Source organism: Papio anubis, chromosome 6 (genome assembly GCF_008728515.1).
Source record: "Papio anubis isolate 15944 chromosome 6, Panubis1.0, whole genome shotgun sequence".
In the NCBI taxonomy this organism is placed as follows: Eukaryota; Metazoa; Chordata; class Mammalia; order Primates; family Cercopithecidae; genus Papio; species Papio anubis.
The window spans coordinates 96,971,967-96,999,709 of NC_044981.1; the positions used below are offsets into that span (position 1 = coordinate 96,971,967).

At 33.4% G+C, this 27,743-nt stretch overlaps 1 protein-coding gene across 8 annotated transcripts in view; it reads left to right on the forward strand.

Annotated features, from left to right (window-relative positions):
* Window positions 1-27,743, forward strand: part of GRIK2 (glutamate ionotropic receptor kainate type subunit 2) — a 684,613-nt gene that overhangs the window by 303,282 nt on the left and 353,588 nt on the right. The window lies entirely within an intron of this gene.

A 27,743-nucleotide genomic window follows, 5' to 3' on the forward strand; every position in this document is an offset into this window, starting at 1 on the left:
TATTTACCCTCTGGTACTTTATTATCACGATATCTAATCATTTAGAAGATGCAGTTAGGCTAGTCTCAATGGCAAAAGCTTAGAATTTTTTTTTTTTTTTTTTTTGAGACAGAGTCTCACTCTGCCATCCAGGTTGGAGTGCAGTGACACGATCTCTGCTCACTGCAACCTCTGCCTCCCCCGATTGCAGTGATTCTTGTGCCTCAGCCTCCGAGTAGCAGGGATCACAGGCACACACCACCACACCTGGCTAATTTTTGTATTTTTGGTTAAGATGGGTTTTCACCATGTTGGCCAGGCTGGTCTCCAACTCCTGACCTCAAGTGATTTGCCCACCTCGGCTTCCCAAAGTGCTGGGATTACAGGTATGAGCCACTACACGTGGCCATTAGAAATACTTTTGATTAAATAGTGAAAGTATAGTAAGTTAGAAGAATAGTTTCCGTTATTTTTACAAAGGAAGAGATAATGTTTATGAGAGGTGAGTCTTTACATATTTTAATTCTAAAGCCCTCCTAGCAGTTATTTCTTTATAACAACAGACCACGGACTCCAGACTTTACAATTTCCTTTTTTATTTGCATATCTTAAAATAAAAAATGAGCATCTTGTACATACATCTTACAGCAGGAATTTAGCTCATCCAGTAAGGTGGCACAAGTAATCATTTGTTACTGTATAAAGATTTACTTTTATAGCTGGGTGTGGTGGGGCAGGCCTGTAGTCAACTATTTGGGAGGCTGAGGTGGGAGAATCACTTGAACCTGGGAAGTCGAGGCTGCAGTGAATAGTGTTCACCCAGCTAAACTCCAGCGTAAGACCCCGTCTCAAAAAACAAAACAAAACAAAACAAAACAAAACAAAACAATGGAAATAGAACCATAGAGAAATAATGTATGAACAGAACAGACAGGTTTTTTCATTTACTGCTAGAACTACAAGCCCACCTTTGCTGCTATTTGCTTGTCTTAATTAATTGTAGCTGTTTTTCTTTAATTCATTTGAAATGAGTATAAATATAAGGTTTTGGCAAGTACTGGATCAAACCAACTCAACATTTTTTAAATTGGTGAAGCATTTTGAAAAAGTTGGCTTCATCTTGTATTGCACTAAATCACCAAAATAAAAGAATAAAGAGTAGCAATATAATGAATTAATGAATTAACTACTGTTTAAAAAATCAGTTTTAATACTGTGTGTATTGTATGCAGCACACAGGATTTGATACCAGGCACTCAGGATTTGGTAATGAAGACAATAACTCTATTTCATCAAAGAACTAAGGGAATTGATAAAATCGGAATATAGTAACTGTTTTTCTGATCACATCACAATCTTTGTTAGTACAAAAGTTATGTTCAAAATGTGATGTTGATTGCTTCTTAATTTCGTATTTTTGGATCTTCTTTCCTGTCTTCCTGAAAATTCTTGTTAAAATGTATTGTTTTCTGTGATCATTTTTGATAGAAAGAGACACACATATATTTACCAGGAATTGTACGTAACTTCTTAGTATTTTGTCAAAAAATGTGTAACATTTCAGAAAATTTATTAACATAAATATTATAACTACTAGCCTTATTCTTTTTGTTACCACAGAAGAAACATTTTGGGTTCATAATATAATAAAATATGGCAGAAATATTTGTATACTTCAGAGTACGTAATGAAGTCATAAGTACAACATTTCTTACATTTATATGTGCTTGATTTATGGAATGGTAAAAGGACATGGAGTATGAATAACAGAATGGCACTATATTTCTTTATTTTATGTGCCTATTAATCTTTTAAGATGCGCTAAAGCTACAAATTAAATCTAAATACAAATAATTGAGATGACCTAAAAACCTACATTGTTTTATTAACATAGAATGTTTCATCTAATTGCCTTTTCTCATTTACGGATTAAATAAGCAACATTTAAGCACCTAAAGTTGATAGAGATGGAATTTCTATTTTAAGTAATTGTTTTTTACGTGAAAAATGGCAGTTGCAGTAAAGCATTATCTTAATGGTCATGTTATTTTTATCAGTCAATTTTTGAACTTTTCATTTGGGAAAAGTAAGGGTAAATCAAGAGAGACTTTTTTCCCCTTCACCCTGAAGAGCAAGATTTATCTTCAAGGCATTGATATAATATTATGCAATACCAACTTGTAAAGGATAAATACATTTCTATACACAATTTTCTTCAGTCTCTTATTTTATATTTAAAAGTGTAGGGGAGAAAAAAACAAAAACAAAAAACCTCTCCTCTACCTATCTTAGGTTTATTCATTGTCTGGGACCTCTGACAGAAGACTAACATGAAAAAATAACCGAAGTTTATAGTTGTATGCAGCACCCACTCACACTGAAGAACTCACATGGGAATAGCTCAAAGGGTGGTTAGAACGTGGGCTTATGTAGCCTCTTAACAAAGAAAGATATATTTTTAGATAAGTGACAAGACAAAAGAAAAGTGATTTAGGCTTTTAGGGGTGGCAAACTGTGAGCAGATAGATATGTACATATAACATTATATAAAAATATAAAATTATATAAATCTAATATGCCACTTGTAGGATCACATACATATATATGTGACTATATCATATATATGTATATGATCATATACATATATCATGTGATATATAATATGTGTATATATATGTATATGATCCTACAAGTGGCATATTTTGACCTACAAGTGGCATATTTTGGGGTGGTATGTCCTGAACTCTTTCAATAGCTATATAGTTTTATGTGGATGTGACGAATCACCAATGGTATGAGGAAGTCTAACTAGACAGAAATTTGTGATGTTCAAGAAGGAGGGCCCCTCAAGGGACAGTCAATGTCAAAGACACTCAGAAGAGGTGATGCCCAATGCCCTGACAAGAGTATGAAGTCCAACTTTGCAGAGTCTGAGAACTGACAGCATTCCAAGATTTAAGACTCCACATCTGTATCTGGACTATGGCATCATGGTAGAATTAATACAAGCAATGAATGTGACCTTGAAAAACAAAAATGCCAAGCCAGTTATTGAGGTAAACAAGGCGTTGAACTTAAGAAAGCAAGTACAGGGCACAAAGTAAAGGAAATACAACATGGTCAAGAAAATAGGGAATGGATTATTTCACTGGGGTAGGCACTCAGGTTCTAACCTGAGAATGAAGTTAACAGCAAGTTTGACATAATATTCAATGTTGTAAGTTAAAGGAGTGGATTGGGAAATAGTGGGATATAAATCTGGGATAACTTTTTTCATAATTAATTAATAGATAATTATAAATATTCTACGTTTAACATAGAAAATCAAAATAAAAATCATCAAATATTGGTTGAAATTATTAAAGAAGAGAGAGTAAGAGATGGAATTGAGGCCTACAAATAAGAAATCTTATTCAAACATTCATAGTATACTACAGCAAAGTTCTGGCTAAGGAAGTTTATTACTATAACTATAGTACACTCTCATCATAGAAGGATGGGTGGATCTATTTTTAAAATGTATAAAATATGTTTTCTGGCTACTACTTTGCATTCAGGGTAAAATACAACAAACTAAGCTATATGTTGTATTTGGGATGAACTGAGATGGAGTAGACTGGTAGTAATTATCAATGGTATAGATTTTCCCATATTCAATTTTATGAATAATTTTTGGAATTTGTTTATGGCTCCTCCCCCCAACAATTTAAAATAAATGCCATATAAAAAATACTTTGGCTTCACCTCAGTCTTTAAAATTTGCATCTAGTTGAATACTTATATCTATATATGGTTTTATATAAATATAAATAATATAAAATAAGAGGGAGATAAATATATAAAAATATATAACCGTCATTTATATCTAAATTCATATTATCTTAGGTAATACCTTAGTATGTTTGTGCTGCTATAACAGAATACCTGAGACTAGATAATTAATAAGAAACAGAAATTTAACTCACACTTCTGCTTGCCAAGAAGCCCAGATCAAGGTATTAGCAGGATTGGTGTCTGGTGAAAGCAACTGTCTGCTTCTAAGACGGCACCCTGTTATATTCTCAGGAGGGGAGGAACACTGTGTCCTCACATGGTGGGAGAAACCAAAGGGCAAGAGAGTGGTCCTTTCAGCCTGGAGCTCTTTTTTTTTTTTTTTTTTTTTTTTGAGACGGAGTCTCGCTCTGTCGCCCAGGCTGGAGTGCAGTGGCCAGATCTCAGCTCACTGCAAGCTCCGCCTCCCGGGTTCCCGCTATTCTCCTGCCTCAGCCTCCCGAGTAGCTGGGACTACAGGCGCCGCCACCTCGCCCGGCTAATTTTTTGTGTTTTTAGTAGAGACAGGGTTTCGCCGTGTTAGCCAGGATGGTCTCGATCTCCTGACCTTGTGATCCGCCCGTCTCGGCCTCCCAAAGTGCTGGGATTACAGGCTTGAGCCACCGCGCCCGGCCGGCAGCCTGGAGCTCTTTTATAAGATTGCTAATCTCTTTCGTGAGTGTTTAGTGCAGTGATGACGACTTAATCACCTCTGAAAAGCCACACCTTTTAATTCTGTTTTATTGGGGATCAAGTTTCAACATGAATTTTGGAAGGGGGTACACTCAAACCATAGTAGGCACTTTGTGAATAGTAAGCAATATTCATATTTATCCATTTAATCATATTCATACCTATATTTATGTACTAAACTATACTATCTATACATATCTATACTCATATTTATCCATTTACTAGAAAGACAGTGTCACTGGTCACAGTATTAATAGGATAAGCAATTATAATACATGGCCTTAGTACACTCAATATATGCAAATGCTCTTTGACTTATGACAGGATTACATGTTTATAAAACCATCATAAATTGAAAATATCATAAGTCAGAAATGCACTTAATACACCTCACATCCTAATATCATAGCTTAGCCTCACCTACCTTAAACATGTTTGGAGTACTTACATTAAGTATTATTTACATACCTACATTTGGACAAAATCCTTTAACACAAAGCCTATTTTAAAACAAATTGTTGAATGTTTAATGGAATTTATTGAATGTTGTACTGAAAGTGAAACACAGAATAGTTGTACTTGAAGTACAATTTCTACTTTTTGCATATGGCTTTTGCAACATCATAAAATAAAAAAATCACAAGTTTGCAACATCATAAAATTTAAAAAAAAATCACAAGTTTTACCATCATTAAGTAGGGGATCGATTGTGTGTATCTGATTTTGGCATATTTTTATTATTAAATATTAGCTACAAACTATAAACATGCTTATTAAAAAACATATGACACACTTAACTGTAGATTGCATCAAATTTAGAATCAATATGTCTGTAAGAAATTTAACAATTTTCCGTGCTGTGATTTATAATGAACACGTTGTGACTTTTTTTAGTCATGCTCAATTTTAGAAGAATTTTATTTAAAAATAGAGATGCTAAAACTGTCATAAATAAATAAAGAACTTGGCATACAATCAAATTTATATATAGTGCACAATAATCCAACTTCTGATGTTTTAATATAAATATATACCTCAGTAGATATTTCCATTTCTTTTGTTTTAAATTACCTACCTCTGGATCCCACCAATGTAGAATTTCTCCTGCCTAATTGACCCAAAAAAGTACTCAACTCTGTTATTATAAATAAGAGTATATGCATATGTAAAGAATATGAATTTTAAGGATGTTAGGATGTGCACAGTGGCCCTAGGAATAGTGACCCAAACAATGATTTTATACAAATTCTGAGTCTAGCTACCGGCGAATGTTACTATTTGTATTTGGCATCTAATATAAATAACCTAATTGTGAATTGTATTTAATGTTTACTACATTTCACTGCTGTTTCTGCGTTATTAACTCATGACATCATGGGGCAGTTATCATCCTCATTTTATAGATGCAGAAACATAGAATAGGCGGGTTATACATATAAAGAAAGATCCCTAAACTTTTGTCAGAAGCAAATATAAAAGAATCCTTAAGCATCTGAAGGAAAAAGTTGAGCATGATGAATTAGAAACCAGGAAAAAAAATCACTTTAGATGTGCTGTCAGATTTTGTGCTTCATTTTTAACCTTATAGATTTTCACACCAGTTTTGGGTAAGATGGTAGCTAGTTGGTCTACTAAACCCTCTTATTTCTTTTCCTTACAGACTAAACTCATACATAGATGTCAGAAGCCACATCTGAATCTCATTCCCAAACCTCTCTAATGCTGTTATTTTAGGCAAGTTACCTAACCTCTTTGAGCCTCACTTGTCAAATAGAAATAATAAATTTTAGTGGGTTATCATAAGGATCAAAAGGGATAATGAATTCACCTATAAAATGTTGAAAACCTACCTGGCTTTTTATAATTATACTATTGCCTTCTCTTAAAGGCCCCGTGACTTATAGCATAGAATTTGACAGAGTGCTTGTAGCTTAATTAATTGATTCATTTTTTCAGCATTAATTATCATCTGTTGTATGCAAAATCACTGCAGTAGATACTTAGGGTGTACATGTGTGTGTGTGTGTGTGTGTGTGTGATGCAATCATAAGTTTTCATACAGAATCTGCTTAAAACTTGAATACAGTAGTCTTCTTTTTAAAATGAGCCCAATTACGATGATTTGAAATGCACTATTGCAATAACATATCCCTATTTAACAGATATTTAAGTCTAGTTAGAAGTTTATGAAAATGGTATGTGTCATTTATTTTTTCTCAGTGTCAGATCATTTCATTTTTAAGTTTAGAAGATGACTTGTTGGGCACAGAATTAAAGGATGGATTTCTGCTTAGGATTTTTGTGCCTGTTGTAGAAGACTATTAAATCTATTCTATTTCCATCTGAGAGCAAGAGTTTTGTAATCAGAATCACCTAACTCTTGAAAACAGTCTGCTTATTACTTCCTTTGTAAGCTTTTGCTAACAGTTTAATATTTCTGAGCCTCAGTTGCCTTAGCTATTCAATGAAACCAGCCTACATCACAGTGTCACTCTAAAGATTAAATACATAACTCTGACACCACTTGAAGACAGTGTCTGCCCAGTAGTTGATCCTCTATAAGCAATATCCATTTGCTTCAAGATAAATGCCATTTCTGTGCCTTAGTGCAAGTGCTACTATGTTCTGAGTACAGTTCATCATTCTCAAAGGATCTTTTGATTCCTGTTTGTACAAAAGTGACAATTGAATAAGAATGCAGCTATGGGTATTCTTAATGCTCTGGGTAAGATTAACTGAATAAATGAACACGACTTATAGCTAGTTTAATATCAAATTGTTGATGCTTTTTTTAATGACACTGCTATCTGAGTAATTATATTTACATTAGAAAGACAAATTTTTAAAAGTGTAGCCTATGCAGTTTTGTGATATAAAGGCCTAAGAAATGGTCAAGAATCTAATCTGATGCACTAATTTCCAAGATATGCTTGGCCAATACTTTTTAAATCCACATTAATAAATCAGAAGAATGTTTCAGACAAAAATGAAATGAAGAGTTTTAGGATGAATTTGCCTAAAGGATGTTAGGAATTCTCCTGCTTTATTATGCAGAGAGGAAATATTATGTTGATCTTTCATTTGCCTTTCTAAAAGAACTCATACATATTTTATTCATTAATCTTCAGAATGCCCTGTGACCAAATTGAACCAGAAGGGGAAAGTAAAGTTATTAAACAGACATAGATGTTGAAATGGTACCAAATCGATCCTTCATAAAAAATTCCTATGTATAGCTATTCATTCATTCATTCTCCAAATATTTACTGAACATCTATTCTGTGCAATGTATGGTATTATATCATGTGAAGGATAAGAAAAATATAAGTAAATAGATAGATTACATGATATATGCACTTGAAGAATTACCAATTTAATAAGACAAGTGAAACATAGTCTTAAATCATTGAAAAAAAAATGCTAGCATGTAGTGAGAAATGTATATAGAAAACAATGCATTTAGATGAGCATGTATCTACTTTTTGTTTAGGATGTAACTATAACTTTACATAAAGACACAACTTAAGAATGTTATGTGCCCAATTAACATGAAGAATAGTTCACTTCCTTTGCAGTTACCTCACTGGACTTGGATAAAATTCTACATTCCTGTGATAAGTCAAAGAAACTCAGAAACTTGATCAGGTTGAGCAGGCTGGTTGATGGAACCACAGGTTTCATAGTAAGATGCTCAGCACATATGTACTCAATTCAAGTTAGAGAATTTCATAGCTGCTGCCAGGTTTGAAGTACTCTAAAAAGTGCTACCACAGTCCTGCAGTTACTGCCAGACCTGGGGTCCTGGTATTTCTGCTGAAAATGTGGCAGTCAAATGGTTATCTCTGTTCATCCTTTCTTCCATTGCCTTGAGTGTTGAAGGTCGTTTTTGCCAATTGTCTCCTCACATCCTGTCTGGTCACTCATCACTAGAACTAGGGCTCACATTTACTCTCAAATTGACCTGGACTCCCACTATTCCAGCTTTTAAAGTTATCTGGTTCTTTAGTTTATACAACAAAAGGCACCTCTGAGTCTGCCCATGGTGGCTGAGTTAGGACCCCCATATCAGTCAAAAGCTATTTCCAGATCCAGCTCTTCTCTGAGACTCTCAGGCCTGGTCTCCACTGTACTCACTTTCAGCTGAGAATGTGTTCTCTCACCTAACTCTGCTTGAGCATCCTCAGTCCCTCAAAGGTACCTTGGATTGTGGTCTTGATTGTTTTTCTCCTAGGAGTTTCTTTGACTCTTTGTAAATTTATCCACTTTCTTCCTAGCAACTCTCAAGCCCTGGGTACTACTAAGGAGGGAAGGACAGAGCAGTGTCTATAAATACGTATATATAGTTGCAATGTAAGAAACAGAGCAGAGAGTAGTCTCAGTAAAGCCAAATATACATGGCTACCAGAGAGAAGGTGCAAAGTTGACTTTAATCTACTATAAAAAAAAAGTCACTAGAGGAATCCATTCACAATATGAAAACCTACACCAAAGCTGGGCTTGGTGGCTCCTGCCTATAATCCCAGCACTTTGGGAGGCCAAGGTGAGAGGACTGCTTGATCTCAGGAGTTCAAGATCAGCACAGGCAACATCCTGAGACTCCATTTCTACAAACAAAATGGAAAAAATTAGCCTGGCATGGTGGCACATGCATGTAGTCCCAGCTCTTTGGCAGTCTGAGGTGAGAAGATCACTTGATCCTGAGAGGTCGAAGCCGCAGTGAGCCGTGATCATGGAACTGCACTCCAGCCTCAGTGACAGAGAGAGACTCTGTCTCACAAAACAAACAAACAAAAATCCCTATACAAAGAGTATATGATATTTCTATCTTTTCACATAGGGCTAAATTAATAATACGAAATACTACTAATAATAATTTTTACTGTTATTATTTTAGCATCACCAAGTACAGGACAACCCTGCTATAAATGTTATAAAAATTTGACAGTTTGATGTTATTGGGAAAGGAATTTGGGGGGAGATAGGGCTCAAACTGAATCTCAAATATAAACATAAAATAGCATTTTAATAAATATAGATGAGAGTAGGAAGGCCATTTAGGAAGAAGATAATGGAAAGCCATAAAAGATATTAGAACAGGAGAGTGCAATAAAAGTAATATCATTTACCATTCCTTACTAAATATCATGCAATTTGTAGTGATTATATAAACATATGTTTGCCTTACACTAACTCTAAGTCTCACAAAAATATGCTGTGAGATGAGCATTATTTCTCACTTTACAGATGATGTAACTGAGGTGCCAATATATTTGGTATGTTGCTCAAGGACATTAGATTAGTAAGGTTGAGGCTGAGCATTTAAGATCAGTCCCTTCTAACTTGATAACTTGTGCTTTTCCTGCTCTGTCCTGCTTCCGGGAAGGCATATCTGGTGGCTCTGTGCGAATGCCTAAGACACTCCAGCAAGTAGCAGGAAGCTGTAATTCAAGCCTGAATTAATAAGGACTGGTATAGAGCCCAGGGGACTCAAAGGAATGATCGAATGGGAAGATTTTTTTGAGATGAGGAAGGATAATATGGAGACAAAAGAGGCCTTAGAGCTTTGCAGCTTAGGTGACTAGGAGGACTCTACTGCTTTTCACAGAAATGGGACTATTGGAAAAGCAGGTGACTTGAAAAGGAGATGATATTGATTGCAAACAGGAAGAATTTGAGATGATGGTAATAACTTAAAGGAAGTGAGGTCCAACAAAAAGCTGGAAGCTGAAAAATTGTTTCTCATTTCTATAATGACTCAGTTTTCTGTTTGTTCATTTGTTTGTTTCGGAAATAGAGAAAAACAGTTCAGACTTTTGGGAGCATATGTTTACAATCCTTCAGAAAAAAAGACTTAGTCAATCTATTTGGCCACCTAGACTAAGTGACTCCAGAAGCTGAGAGAATTTCAGTAGTGTTGAATGTCAAAGAATTACTACATACTTTAGTGCCCTTGTTTCTTAGTAGTCATGCCAGAACAGCCTGTGGCTCCATAGTCCATGTGCCAGGGGTCTTAGGAATAATGCCTTGGGAGAAGAGATGTTAATTTGAATTCTGGTTCTGGCTTTCAAGCAAAATATTACTCTTGCTAATGTTGTCTATCAAATAAGCTTCTCAGATTTCATTCGCAGCCTTCAAATATTTATTCCTATTTCCAATTTTTTTACTAAATCAAAAGGAAAAGGGAAATGAATAAGTGATAAATTAAAGACTGTGAGATATCTTTAAAATATGAACTTCTCTAGCCCCTAAGGCAGATGTACATAAATTTAACTGTCAAAAATTATGCATAGTTTTCTTGATTTGAAAGTCTTACTTAAATGTTATTTTAACTAAAATTTGAAACAATCAAAATCTCAATAAGGTAAATATGGATATTGCTTATTCACTTTTAAAAAAATCCTAATTTGAATATTTACTATTACATAGATATTATATACTGTAGCAAATTTGTAAGCTATAAAAAAATGTGGAAGAAAATTAAAATTTTCCATTTATTAACATATCAAGCAAAGAAAATGACAATTATCATTTTAAGGACCAGTAGAAGTTCTCTTAACCTACCTTCCCCTAACTGATTTGTCAGAGTAACCAAAGCTCTGTATCCACTAGTTGAAATATACTGACTGATATTCACAGAAGCCAGGAAACTCACCATCAGTAGGCTACTATCATATTTCTGTATTTTGACTCCATGGTTTGCTATTGTTAAAAAAGGTCTGTAGTATTTTTTCTATAACCAGATTATACTTGTTGTACCTACTAATTCACAATTCAGTTAAACATTACATAAAATAGTTAAATAAAAGTGCAAGCATAACTGTTTCTATGAAAACTCAAATGACTGCGTAAAAAAAAAAAAAAATTGATAAAGGTACTTTGCAAGTATCTCTTTATTCTTGTTTCACTTAAAAGAAACAAGCTGAGAATCATGGATAATCCATTATGTTTGGAGATTATGCAAAACAGAAGAGGAATTCCAATCAGCAGACCCAAGAAAAGGATCTTGGTTCTACATTAACACATTTAAGAATACATTTACAGTTAGATGTTGTACATTAACATAGAAATTTTGAAGTATATATGCCTTAACTGTTTAAATTAACTGATCCAATGTTAGCTTTGATTACTTTGGAAATTATTTATAATAAATTTTTCTGTGCCCTTGTAAATATTTCATTAGAAGTAGGATCTTATGGTATACACAGCTTGCTTAATGTTTTCTTAAGTTAATTTAACATTTATTTAAAATTTGCTATGTCTCAAGCACTGTTCTTGGAATAGAGCTATAGTGGTGACTGAGATAGAGTTCACCTTCTGTGTGGTACATGGATGATATAAACAATGAAAGAAAATGAATTAGGATAAGAAGATAGAGAGTGATTTAGGAGTGGGGAGGGCCCTTTAGCTAGGGTTATGGGAGAAAAATATGTGTGGAATAAGTCCTAAAGGGTAAGAAATAGGTAGCCATACAAATATTGATCAGAAGAGCATCCTAGGCAGAAGGAACAAGTGTAAACTTCTTGATATGGAAACAAGAAGGTGCTTCTGAGGGAAATAAATAAGTAACCCAGCACACTGATAGGTTACATTTCTTTCATAACTTGGGATGAAAAAAATCAAGAATACCCTTTTGATGCATTATATTTGAATTGGCTATTAGATATCCAAGCGGGAATATGCGATTTTGTTTACTATTGTATTATTTGAGCCTTTAACAGTATTTGGCACATTAATTCAATCAATATTTGTTGAATGAAGGAAGGAATTATTTTGGAAAGGAATAATTTTGAGATGGGTAATGTTTTATGAGTTTGAAACTCATGTGAAAGGATTGTAGAATAAATTTGTGAGTCGTTAGCACATAGATAATATTTATAGCTAAGAAACTGGATAAGATTATCCAAGGACATAGTGTGAATAGACGAGTGCCAAACAGTGATCTTAAAAGTAAAGAAGAGAAAGACAAGCAAAGGTGATTGAAGATGTGCAGTAAGATAGAAGAAAAACAAAAAGAATCTCATTTCAGGAAGCCTAGAGAAGAAAGTGTTTTGAGAAGGACATGGTTGATTGTGTCAAATCAAGCTATGAGAACCGCTTAATTATGGTAAGTTTGAAGAACTAATCATTTTGATTTGACACATAAGCATTGTTAGTGACCTCAGTACTATTGTCTGCTTGGAGTGGTGGAGACAAAAGCTAAGCTGGACTATATTGAGGGAATGTGAGGTGAGAGAGAAGAGGCATCAAGTCTAACTTGCTATTTCGATAGGGTTTCAATTTAGGATACCACGGAAATGAACCTGAAGAGATACATAAAGTCACAGATTTTTTTTTTTTAAATGTTGAGTTTTTAAGGCATGTTTATATAGGTATAAATATTCCAGTAGAGAAGGAAAAAATAATGTTGCAGGAAAGAGTGAAGATATTTGCAAGCTGAAACCTAAGGAAAGGACACTTAGAGGGAGTTAGTCTTAGATAGAAGCAGAGATTGATTTTTCCATTATAAAAAAAAAAAAAAGGCAGAGTGTGGAAATTCAGAGGCAGGTGGGTGGGTGAATTTGGGCAGGACAGCTAAGTAGTTCTTCACTCATTTTCTCCATTTTATTAGTGAAAAATGAAGTGAGTATACCAGCAGAAATGGAATTGAATTGGAGGAGAAATTTAGAAGGTTTAAGAAGGGGCAATAGGAGCAAAATTATCTTTTTAGAAATTGGGAAAGTGAATATGCTAGGGAAAGATAGAACATTTTCTGGGTTTATGGCCTACTTGAGATTAGGGGCCATAAATGTTAAGTGAATTCAGTTAACTGTATCCTGCTAAACCCAGAAGGACAGTTAAGTCAGCAAATAGTTAAGTTTAATGAATTTAATTTCTCTAAGAGACCATGATGGAGAATAAGAGCGAAAAGAGTTGCCAGTATTTATAAACAATTAAAATACCAAATCATAGAAGTTAGAATGGAAGTGAGGGAATATATGAGGTGCTGGACAGTGAAAATGTGGACTGAAGTTCTCTAAGGAGGTGAAAATTAAGTGGAATAGGGCCATTTGAGTCACTGGGCTGGGAGGATAGGGACTGGTTAAAAATGAGCTACATGCAAAATAATTGCTAGGTGAAAATATACAATTAAAAGATACAATTAAATTTTATTAGGTAAGTCTAAATTGTCTTCTAAAATTGCTGAACTAATTTATACACTCTCTAATGTGTACATACTATTATTCATTATGTTTCTAAATCAATAATAGTTCTTAGAAAGTTATTTAGACTTATTTGTTTAACAATTTAAATATAATTGAATCTCGCTATTGTTTTGTATGCTAGTCTTTTTTCAGAATATATAGCCTCCTCCCTTCTCCCTACCCCCCAAAAAAAACCCATGTAGTAGAAATAGTAATAGTAAAGGAAGTTCTATCCATGAAACAAGTGTGGAATGTTTAAATACGAGCCTCTAATATTTTATCAGGCATAATTTCTTTATACTTCAAAGATATCAAGCATTTTATTATAACTAAACAAGGAAACATTGAGTTCTATCATCTTCATTTTTAAACTATTAAGATTCTCTCAACAGCTAAAATCGATAATAATTATAAATTGGCCTTTATTTTTTATATGTAAAATGTATCTAAATCCACATTGTTTCATATATATTTATATTGTACATTTATATATTATATTTATATTATTTATATTACATATATTTATATATTTATGAATGTTAAATGTAATATATATTTTTGTAGAATTTTATCTCCTTCTGAGAAACTGTGTCATAAATTTTTAAATTTAGATTACTTTTCTTTTAACTTGGTTTTTAATTTGGAAGCAGGAGCTTGGCATTAATGTGTATAATATAACCTGAACTATTTTTTGTTTTCTTGAGAAATGTAGCCTTGTCTTGCTTGCTTAGTAAAGCAATGCACCTTAATTCAGCTTTGTTAGCCTTCTTCTTCTTCTTTTTTATTTTTTAACTGTAGCCTATTTGATAATTCCTTTTTACTGTGAAACATGTATAAAGTTCTACAAGAACACCAAAAGTTTGCCATATGTATTGCTAAGATGCAGGTATACTACATTACTTATTCTCACATCATTAGATGAAATGCATATGAACTCTCCTTACAACAGGGTATTGAACTTCACTGGTCATTGGTTATTAGAACATTTTCTTTTAATGAGTGTCTCTTTTTGTAAGATACAAGTGTTACTTTGGAGGGGGATAGGAATAACACTATGGAAAATGTACGTGTACAAATGGTGGAATTTTTCCTGAAATTAAAGGAAACATGGAGCTTGGCCAAATGCATCAAATAAATTAAAATAGTGATGGTTATTGCAACTGAATCTGCTGTCTTAATATGCTATCAATGTAAAACAGCAATTATTTATAATTGTAATCAAATGACAAAGTTAAGTGTGATAAAAATATTTTGCATACCAATTAATTTTTCTATCAATTTTGATACTTTAAAATATTGAACATACAGTTCTTTAAATTGCATTGTTTCTGTTTCTTTGATGAGCTGTTTAAAATCAATTCTTTAAGAAGTACAATAATAAAAAAATCAGCAATGTTAAAAAATATGTAAGGAGACATGCAGATTTTAATCTTCTTGTTGCTATTGCATTCAATATTTTGTCCTTATCAAAATGTACCCACAAAAACACAGGTGGACAGAATATACTTCTGTGATCTTTAGTAGCTCTGTATTGCCCCATAAATGACTCAGCTACAAATCAGTGAATGTGCTTCAGGCTTTGATTTTTGTTATTAGTTCAAAGATCAACATCATGAGGATATCACTCAGAGACAGATTTATCATGTTTTGTTTCAGATCTCATAGTGAAAGCTGAATTTTCTTGTCTTTGTTCTACCACATTGCTGTGTACGTGATAGTTTTAAAAAACTAAACCTTTTTTGAATATGCTAGAGAATATTAACCAATGCACAATAAAATTAAATCAAGTAGGTACCATCACACTGTAAAAATATAACACTCGAGACATGTCTGTTGACATATTTGTTATTCAAATTTTCTTTCTCATATTGTTGTATTTTACAAACGTGTATCTATACTATGCAAACATTGATTGCTTTTTAAAATTTATTTTATATTATTATGAGTATATAATAGGTGTATATATCATCAAATATTGTGTCTGTTTTTCTCCTTCATGAAACAAATGACAAGATGAGATTAGATGCACAACAGATTTATTAGCAGATATGTCTGTGAAAGACAAACAGGCAGGAGGTTAGAATAGATAGTTTTCAGACCGTGATATAGGTCTGAAACCAGTAAAAGGAGAGAGGAAAAGCCAGGATTGGATAGAAAGAGTCTCAGACACCGATGCCAAAATTTTTAGCCAGGCCAATGGAGATTCCTAGAGCCACAGCTTTTCATTAGAGGAATTTTGTACAGGAATGGTCTTGTTCTAGCAAGGCTGGCAAGCTCAATCACTGGCTGGAAGCAGCCTATCTGAAGGGCAGCCTGCTGAACACAGTGGTGTATGCAAAGGTGCAGACGCTAGAGGCTGTACCTCAGTTATGTTCCCAGTAGCAGTTTCAGCAGGGCATCTGCATAGTCATCAAATATATGTATTTTGGGCCTTTCAGTGAAGTTATTGTTAAGAAGATATAGATTTTCTTTCTTAATTTTCTTAGTTAATATGTTCACCCCAATGGGCCATGTCCTATAAGTGTTTAAGTGTTATTAGGTAAGAGAATGAAGATGGATTCTGTGGCTGCATCATAGGCTCTGAATTTAAAAAGCAACAACAAAAACCTTACTAAATCAAATCTCAAAACATATGTCCTGATTGTGGGGCAATGTGGGCTTATATATGTTTGCAAATGAATAAGCACATATTTTAATTTGACTCATAATGCTATTAAGAAACAAATTCATGAATGTAAGACAGTTATTGCATTTCAATGAGGCATGCCAGCAATGTTCAACAAAATAGAGGGAAAAACTTAAATGCAAGTATGGAAAATAGTACAGTCAGACAGCAAGATACATAGGTTTAATAACTGAATTAGTTAAGAATAGCCATATGACTTACGTGTGCTATATATATTATTTTATATACATTATCACAATTATTTTATATATATAAAAGAAGTGTGTGTGTGTGTATATGTATGTGTATATATATGTGTGTGTATATATATATGTATGTGTGTGTGTATATATGTATGTGTGTGTGTGTATATATGTATGTGTGTATATATATATGAATTATGATAATATGGTCCCCCAGAAAGTAAAACTCTACAATCTGGAAGAGTGAATAAGGCACTCATACTCAGTGAGCTCTGGAAAGGTGCTCAACTTACTTTACCTTAATTAATAGATCATAATTTAGCATTTGATGTATAGTCTTTGATTCTCACCAAAAACATCACAAAGATTGCAAGATCTCTCAGTATTTCTAGATGAGAATTCATTATTGTTATTTTTGAACTAGTTATCATTGATCAGTAATATAGATGAAAGCTCAATAACGGGTTACAGTGAATGTTCATTGCATGCCAAGCACTGTGTTGGGTACTGCTGATACAAAGGCAAGTAAATCAAGTGTTACCTCTTCCCTTGTTAATTGGTTAAAATTTCATTCATTCACTCCTTAAGCAAAAATAATATATGTTTCCCAATTGCTTTTCTGGGCATTGGGGATACGACCGTAAATAAACGTAACAGACAAAATAAATGAATGAAAAAATAAGTCCCAAAATACAACTGGAGAGCAGCTGTGGAATTTTTCTTAGTAGATGGAATCTTCTATTCTGTATGTAACACTATTAAATTCCTTAATAGACTACACTATAAACTCTACAATATAGAATTCAACTTGAAATACAGAATGTTTAAAAGAGAATAAAAATTTCACTGAAGAATTCCATTGTTTAAAGAAATGGAAGTGAGCATTATGCAAAATTTCTTACTTTGTATCTTTAAAATTATCTTAATCTGTTGCTTTTTGTGATACTACATTATTTTAATAAAATAATATATAAAGTTGGATAATAATAATATAACTCTTCAAAGATACTTCTGTTAGTTGTTTGATATCTATTTTTTCATAATTTTTAGTGAGTAAATCCATCTACACATACATTTTTGCATAAATTTAATTTCATGCCCATTGTCACTCTTTAAAATTTACCTTCTTTTAAAATTACTACAATGTTTGGGCATATGCTAATTTACCGATAAATATGTTGATTGTCTTCTGTTACTTAATAAACAATTCTAAAAATGTGTTTTTATATTTATGAATCTCCGTAAGTGTAGTTATTTTTTTCTTAGGGTAGATTCTTAGCAAGGGTACACTTGATCAAAATTTCTACATATTTTAATTTTTTGACACATATTTTCAAATGGCTCTTCAAACCTTGTCTAACAGTTTTCCAGTTTTTCTTCTGCTATAGGTTGAATTATGTCACCAACAAAGATATGTTGAAATCCTTACCCCCAGGTACCTATGAATGTGATTTCAATTGGAAATAGGGTCTTTGAAGATGTAATCAAGTTAAGATCAGCTCATTAGGGCTGGCCCTAATCCAATATAATTGATTTCCTTGTATATATTATTACATTAGTTTGTACTCCATAAATATATACCACCATAATTTGTCAATTTATAATTTAAAAATAAATATTAAAAATAATTTTAAAATAATTTTTTAAACAGAAGAGGGAAATTGGAACACAGACACACACACAAGCAGAGCACTGTGTGAACAGACAAACAGAGAGAACACGAGGTGAAATGGAGGCAGAGGTTCCATTTTCACTGCAAGCCAATGAGTAGTAGTTGGCAAACACCAGAAACTACGAGAAAGACATAAAACAAATTCTTCTCTAGATCCTTCAGATAGATCATGGCCCTGCAGGAACCTTAGTTTGGACTTTTTGCCTCCAGACCTGAGAAAATAAATGTCTGTGGTTTAAGCCATTCTAGTTTGTAGTAATTTGTTAAGGCAGTCCAGGAAAACTAAACACCACCTCTAACATTTTAGAGTGCTTCTTTACCCTCATGGTCACCAAATTGAGCATTCTCACTACTTTATTACTCTGTCCATTAGAGAAGTAAAATTACAAAGATACCTAATATATTTAAAACTAAATGAATCTCATTATATAAAGTTCAGAGAAGTTTCACATTATTCATATATATGCATGTTTGTCTATTTACCAACATGCTTACCTGTTATCCTTCGCTTTGCTTCATAAAAGGATTTAAGCAGCTATTCTCTAGTTAATATAGAAAAAAAATGCTTTAAAATGGAAGTAAAAGAATCTTCCACTAAATAAATAGATAGGTGTCATACTCCCAGCCAAATAACTGGGCTTTGCGCGGAGTAGGTATTTAAGTTTATGGCTGTAATGGTATCTGGATTGCAGGGTTCAAACCGTGTATTTCTATTTTCTGGCTAACCTCTTATCTCTCAGCTTCAGGGTTTGGCATAGAACTAGGATGGCACAGAATCATCTGCCATTTCTATAAGATAGAAGCCTGAGAATTCTTGCCATTAATGTTCAGCCTTTCTCTCATAGGGGTTTGCCTCGCTGCTGAAATATACAGAGTTGGTCTAGATGGGAAATAGCTTTCTGACAGTGTCAATTCAAGGATGTTCTGGGTTTATTATTAACTCTGGGAATTATATCATGAGAGGCAGAAACTCCTAAAAAACATTGATCAATGCCACTGTTAGAGATGGTTGGTCTTAGGTTGATTTGATCAGAATGACATTTACTATGTTTTAAATACAAGAAGAGCCCTCTGATGTTGCTCATTGTGGAGTTCTTTTTGAATAGAATACATTGTAAATGTCATCTTCTGTGATGATGAGGCAGTTGCAGAATGTAAGGCAGTAAAGGCAAGATGGAAGAACAGGGGATTTACGGTCAGAAGCCTGCATTCTAGTTGTGACTTTGGTGCTTACTGGCTGTGGGCCTTTGGAATAGCGAGTTGAACTTCTGTGTTCTCATCAGTCAAATGGGCTTATAAAGTACCTCAAAAGGTAATTGTGAAGATCAAATGTGACCATGTTTATGCAAATATTTTGGAAACATCTAGCATTAAATATATGTAAAATGTTTTTAGTTGCAGAAATTTTAGTTTAAATCAAAAGTGATGGGACTTTGAAACTTCTATTCTCTCCTTTGTAAACCTTTTTGTCATATTTAATCTAAAGATAAAAACAAAACAAACACTTTATAGTAACTAAAAGTTTGTTTATTTGGGGCTGGCTCTAAGCAAGAGAATATTATCACTGAGGGTTGCTCATGGCCACTCCTGTAGCTCATCTACTGTTTCAGTCCTACAGTTTTCTTCCTTTCCATGTAGGCTCAGTCTTCACCTGGGGTCACAAGACTTCTCCATGCTTAGCACCATTCTTTGTTGAAGCACCAGGGTAGAAACATGATTATATTTTCTGTGGAAAAGGTGAGGGAAATTGAGATAAAAAGGGGAAAAGTTACTTAAATAAGTATGTTCGTATCTGGTTTCTGAAGCCTTAGGATAATTTTTATGAAGAGCTATCTTGTTTTACTCAGATTATTTTTATTTAAGTTGTTATTCAGTGGATGAAACTTTGCTGAAGTGACTGTGTGGACACCCTAAAATAGACACTTACCCCTTGATGAGTGTCACATTAGGATTCTTTGGAACAGTAGGAATTTTTAGGACAATGCATGGAAGTTCACAAGGGAAAAACACCTTTCTATGTTGGCTTTTGTAATTACACCCCTCTATCCCAATTAACATTTACTGTTTTTTACGTTGGTAGCTTAATTGGCTGCTAAATTTTAGAAGATAAACTCTGAATGTTCATGACTAAAATTAGAAATACTTAAAAACATTAGTTAAAACAAATGAAATGTGATAATGAAATTTACTGATTGTATAGTAAATATGTTGCCAAATATATAGAAATGCCCACAAAATAGTATTTTAAAAATATTCTAAGCTTACTTTTTTATCTGTATTCTAAATTTGATTGCATAATTTAAGATACAATAATTCATGATTTTAATATAAAATTTGAAGAATAATATTCATAACCATATACTTATATATGATCTCTCTAAATATGTAGTAGTAATATTAACTATTAATAAACTCTATTATGCAATAATTTATATTAAAGAAGATGATTTAGTTTAAATAGCTTTGTTCTTAATTATAGTTTACTTCCTTGGAAAACAAGTGACCTATATCCAAACCCTCTGAAGCAAAGCATTGAAATAAAATGTTTTTAATGTTGTGATGTGAATTTAAATGTCACAGAGTGCTATTGACATACATGAAAGATCAAAAGAGGAAGTGTGTTATGACAGATAAATCAAAATAGTAGAAAACTCCATTACGGTCTAAACTCAAAGTATCATAACTGAAAACATATAGTGACATTTTCATATATTCTTGGCACACAAATCAGCTACAATTGGCCAAAATGTTACATAATGAAAGCCAGCAAATAACATTTTTTTCCTCAAAAATAGTAGACTGTGGCATTATACATGACATTTAGATAAGCTTCTTATTGTAGCTGTTTCTATCAATATTCCTATAACAATTGATTTAAAGATGGTATTTATTTTGTACTTCAAACTTCCTTCAACTGGTAAAATAGAAACTACAAAAGATCCCCTACATAGGTCAAATTACTTACCCCAAATGATTGAGCAAATTTGCAACAAAGCTGAAATTAGAATTTTTAATTGTAATTTAAAAGATATTTGAAATTGAATGGAGCCAATCATAGAAAAATTTATATTTAGCTCCTCAACACATTACAGTTCCCTTTGTAGGCCATAGGATCATAGCTGACTGCTATCTTTTAGAACCTTGCTACCCTGTGTGTGGTCCACAGAGCAGCAACATCGATGTCAGTGCAGAAATACAGAATCTCAGGCTCTAGCCCATACTTACTGAGTTTGCCTTCTAACAAGATCATCAGTGATTTCTATGCTCATTGGATTTGGAGAAGCACTGATTTAAAACATCACTATATATTTTCTCAATTTTTTTCTTACAGGCAATAGATGTGAACTACTTACTAAGGTGAACTGCAATAAAAAATACTAACTTTGTCATAAAATGTCAAATATTCATTAGGGTATTTATACATGTATGAGTCTAAGAAAGCCAGACTCCAAAGAGTGAACTATGCAGTATGTATTTCATTTTTTACTAATAAGGTCGTGATTTTTGTTACTGGTAAAGATTTAAAACTATCCAAATACTGAATTAAAGTGGCAAAGTGTTTATGAAAAATAAGGTATCAGAGCTGAATTTTTACTTTTATCACCATTGAAGAACATAGCATTCTCAAATGCATCCAACATCATTACCTGACTAGAAAATTCTTTCTCAAATCATTGTTCAACAGAATACTGTTTAGATCTTATTTACAGTTTCCAATTGGACTTTAGGCAAGAAGTTGTTGTAGGCTTTAAATTCCACACAAAGGCACAATCACATAATCATGACTCTTTCTCCTCAAACATTTTACGTGCTTCCTCATAAAAAGTAAAGTTCTTCAAAAGATTAGGCCTATCTCCCTACCAGTATTGGATTGAGTGTATAGACAAAAACATACCTCTAAGATGTTTGGTAAAGATCAGAAAAAAAAAATCTCTAATTTTTTCATTTTACAATGTAGACTTGTCACAAAGAATAAAGAATAAGAGAAGAGCTGGAAGCAATACCTCTTTCTAAGTGTAGGAGGGCGGGCTGTCAGCAAACCTGTGGGACTATGACTAAAGGCCAACATCTACTGTCTTTTAGTTTGTGGGAACCATTCATTATTTTTAAAAAATTATATGATTAACAAACTTAAAGGCATGGTGTCTGTCATCGTTACTGATTTGTATGCATGAAAAAACCTCCTGACCTATTCTTTTTTAAATTTTATAACTCATGTGAATTCAGTTTCCTTAAGGACTTGTTAAATGGTACTATGGCTTTCTTGGTAATTCTGCATGCTGATTTTCTTCAGGTGATTTGGTTAGTGAAGACTGAAAGTCATTATTTGTTTATAAATACCTAATGTCATTCATTAGTTCTGTTTCATAAAAAAATAGATATTACTCAAGATATATGTTTATCAAAGGAAAGATTCAAGGTTAGCTTTATCATCTTCAGGCATGTGGTCTATTAAGCAAACTAAAATATTCAGCAAAAGATGATGATAAATCAATCAGTTTCTCTTTATTGAAGAAGCTACTTTGACATTTCCATTCCAGCTCAATCTAACTCTGCCTGACAATTGTTTCTTGCTAGTTTCTGTATTAATGTTTAAACTGTCTTTGGTAATCAGGACTTTTAAACATTTTTTATAATGATTTGGATAGAAATAAACAAATTTATAATTACATTCATGACAGAAAAGTGAACCTTCTAATACCAGTATTTTTAAACATGTCTCTATCCTGAAGCAAAAAGAACAACCTTCTTCTTTTTCTATTCTCTAAAATATGAAAATGGGATAAAAGTGAAGTACATACTATGTTTTTACCCTAAGCTTGAATTAAGAATTGCTTTCTTTCCTTCATATTAGAGTAAGTTAAAATTAGAACACTATTTCTATTTGAATTGTCAGGTAAAATGTGTTGCTTTCAAAATATGCTTACTTTTTAGTAAAATAAAGATTCACTCTTCTTTCTTATATTAAAATGCAAATAATTATATATTTTAGAGTAACATATGCATTTCTTATTTGCAGGGGTCACACAGAATAGAGATAGGCTACCAGAGTGCTTCTCCAGAGCTGATCAAGCACGTCAGCATTTGTAAAGTTCTTTTTTTGTATCAGGAGAAGCAAAAAGACGTATTTCCAAAATTAAAATGTAACTCATGTGTCCAAAACTAAAATAAATTAATGAGTTAAATTTTACAATACCTATTGGAAACACTTTCCACAAGACTTTTGTGACCTCTTATTTGATGGGCCAAGAGCAACCAGAAATGAATATGTTTTTGGATTCCTGGACTGCCATGCTTCAAATATATTGATGTATCTTACTTTACATCTCCTTCTCTAAGAGGAATGTTCAATTACCACTTTTGAGCTTAAAATAATAGACATTAATATTATATTCCAGATAAATTATTTTAAAATTCTGATATCAACTTTTAAAATATTATCTTCTGAATTATCCATTGGATTTTTCTCCCAGAGATGATCACACACAACTGCTGGTTTGCTTTAGATAAAACACTTGTTCTTATGTTCTCACATATGTTTTATCACATACAATGTCTAACTTCGCTTTTATCATTTTGCTTCTTAATTCCTTTCTCTTTGTCACAAGTCCTGTGCTTTGTAGCTGTTTTCCTTATTTTTGCCTTTAATGTGGCTCAACTTTTCAGTTAAAATTCTTAGAAATGATTGTTACTTTGAATTTCAAATCAGAGGAATTAATTTTTTTAAAGTCTATAATGCAAACAAATTATTATGATATTGAATACACTACAAATCTGAAGCATTTCTCAAGTTTAAGTGACAATTATAATATAAACAAATACACTCATATAAATATATAGAATGTAAGTAAAATTGATATTACGAGCAAATTTGAATAGCTTCAATATTCACTCTAATATTATTTCATCTAAAAACTTTTAAAAAATTTATTTCCAGGATCAGAAAAGGGACCATATAAAATATCACAAAAAATATAGGCTTTGCCTGAAGTGTTATAAGTAAAATTTAGAAATGTTCATAAAGATTATAAAGTTTTTTCTCATTTTGGTTAAGTTCAGAAATGTCATTAAAATTTTTATATTTGCTCACCTTTTTGGTAGGCAGAGACTAAATGAAGATGAAATAATGTAATGTTTTTCCTGGTGCTATGACCCTGCATAAACAGTCCTGAAGACAAATAAAGTCATTCAGGATGCTAAGTGCTTATCTAGATACAGGACATGATAAGGAGAAGCAGTCTAGAGATCCCCGAAGTCGAAGAGGACTTGAGGCTAACCTGAGACTTGGAAGGTGAAGAGTTCCCTGGCAGACAGGAGGAAAGAAAGACAAGACTAATGGGGAGCATTGTAGGGAAAGAAACTGGCTTATCCAAAGTCATGGGGACACATAACAGTGCAGAATACTTAGGAAACTGCCGGTAGTTTAGTTTGGTCTACATCTAGGGACTTAAAGATCAAACCAACATCTTTAAGTATACCAAGAATAAAATATAGTCCAAACAACTGCTCATAAATGTTCTAGGTATGTGAGAGTTTTTATGGTAATCTTCATTAAACTCATGTTTTGAAAAAGAATTATTTCTGATGTTCCTGCCAAATCAGCATAGTTGCAAGTGAAGGAAGGAAAGTGAAAGAAGACTGGAAATAAATGACTGTGATTTAATATGGAAGAATTACACCAAGGGAACCCTGGCATTTAGATTCTAACTCCAGTTTAGTTTATAAACCTGCTTCGTGTTCTAAGAAAGTCATATATTTTCTAAATACAGGATAATGTTTGGCCTAAATATGTTGTTTGTGTTTTAACAAAACTGTGTTAGTCAAGAGACAAAAATACAGTGTCATTGTTGGAAATGCTGCAAGAAATCTTGAAATTCAACCTCCTTCATTCTATAGCTTCCTCCACTTCTACCTTCTACCTGCATCCCCTTCTATCTTCCTTTTCCTATGTTTCTACATTTTCTACCTTCCTAGGTTAGCTCCTGAGCATCTATGAATAAACCTAAAGCTTCATAAAATATTCTGAAAATTAGTGTCCAGATAACTTCTAATATTCTTTCAGACCATATTTCTCCATTTCTCCATATCTGAATGGGGTTTAATTAATAATCAATTAATAGTAAAAGGGAAAAGTGGAAATCTGAGGTCCTGCTATAATAAATAATAAATATAGTTGTGTTCATTGGTGGGATCTAATGAAGAGGAAAGGTATACTATAATGAAAGAAGGCAATAAATAAAATATAGAACTAAAATAGTAATTGTAAATACTATCTATGAATTCCTTAGTGTCAGATATTTTAAATATTTGGTCTTGTTTAAATTTCCAACCATTCTGGAGTAGCTATATTGTTTCCTTTTTATACAGAAAAGTACATGATTTAAACAGGTTAAAAGAATGGTTTCTTATTGACTCCACTGATAACCTATGGAGAGACAGTGCTTCTGTGCTGGGCCCTTATATGTGTTGAACTTAATCCTCAGAGCCTCCTGTCATGGGGTGGGGGGAGAGGGGAGGGATATCATTAGGAGGCATACCTAATGTAAATGACGAATTAATGGGTGCAGCACACCAACATGGCACATGTATGCATATGTAACAAACCTGCACGTTGTGCACATGTAGCCTAGAACTTTAATTAAAACAAACAAACAAACAACAACAACAAAAAAAACGGTTTAAAGTAAGCACATTCCCATTTTATGGCTAAAACCCTGAGATTCCAAAAGGTTAAATTAATTGATCAAATTGAGGACATCTGGATCCTCTTCCAGTGCCCATTCCTCTACATACTTTACTGCTTCCTTAATCTCCACAGGAATCATTTCCCTTTTTCTATCAGCCTTCAAAAACTTGTTGATTGCTCTCTAATTATAAACACTTGGAGAAAAGTGTGTAAATTGATATGCAAATGATCTTTTCCCCTTAGCAAATTAGCACTTCCATCTAATTAAGTAGCTTTATGAAGGAAATGGATTTCTGAAAGAAGAATGGAAAGTGTTTGGAGTTGTTCTGGGGGTGTTTCTGGTTTAGCAAGCCTTGTAAATGAGGTATAGAAAAAAGAGTCAAGAGTAGGAGCAAACAATGAAAGCAGAGAAGGGGGGTTGGATGAGAAAATTTAAGTATAATGACTGACAAACCTTCAGGGGAATGTAACCTGCCTTTCATCCTTCATTCTTTCTCCAATAATAACACATTTTTAAGTAAAATAAAACTTTAAGAAAGTTCTGTTTTCTCTCACACGTCAGTGTTAACACTGACAATATATTTATCAAAAATGGATATTTTCAAGACTAAACTACTAATTTTTGTTAAGGCTTTAGAATTTACAGGACATGCTCTTAATTGGGAAGAAATTAATTTCTTGAACATGTTACAAGAATTTTCCTTAGGAAAGAGTCACAGTGAGTTAAAGATTAGCACTGGTGGGAAGTTTGTTTACCGTAACTAGAGGCAAGGAGACACAAAGAATGAGGAAGTTAATCTTTGAAAATAGAGAACAAAGTTCCCAGAGCAAGATGGCCAAATAGGAACAGCTCCAGCCTCCAGCTCCCAGTGCAAGTGACACAGAAGATGGGTGATTTCTGCATTTTCAACTGAGGTGCAGACTGACACCTCACACTTCACACCTCACACGGCTAGGCACACCTCTGAGACGAAGTTTCCAGAGCAAGAATCAGACAGCAACACTCGCTGTTCAGCAATATTCTATCTTCTACAGCCTCTGCTGCTGATACCCAGGCAAACAGGGTCTAGAGTGGACCTCAAGCAAACTCCAACAGACCTGCAGCTGAGGGTCCTGACTGTTAGAGAGAAAACTAACAAACAGAAAGGACACCCACACCAAAACCTCATCAGTACGTCACCATCATCAGAGACCAAAGGCAGATAAAACCACAAAGATGGGGAAAAAGGAGGGCAGAAAATATGGAAATTCAAAAAATCAGAGCGCATCTCCCCCTCCAAAGGAACACAGCTTATCACCAGCAACAGATCAAAGCTGGATGGAGAATGACTTTGAAGAGTTGAGAGAAGAAGGCTTCAGTCAATCAAACTTCTCAGAGCTAAAGGAGGAACTATGTACCCAGCGCAAAGAAACTAAAAATCTTGAAAAAAGAATGGAAGAATGGATAACTAGAATAGTCAATGCAGAGAAGGCCATAAACGAACTGATAGAGATGAAAACCATAACACGAGAACTATGTGACAAATGCACAAGCTTCAGTAACCGACTTGATCAACTGGAAGAAAGAGTATAAATGATTGAAGATCAAATGAATGAAATGAAGTGAGAAGAGAAGTCTAGAGAAAAAAGAGGAAAAAGAAGTGAACAAAGCCTCCAAGAAATATGGGATTATGTGTAAACACCAAATCTACGTCTGAGTGGTGTGCCTGAAAGTGAGGGGGAAAATGGAACCAAGATGGAAAACACTCTTCAGGATATCATCCAGGAGAACTTCTCCAACCTAGTAAGGCAGGCCAACATTCAAATGTAGGAAATACAAAGAACACCACAAAGATACTCCTCGAGAAGAGCA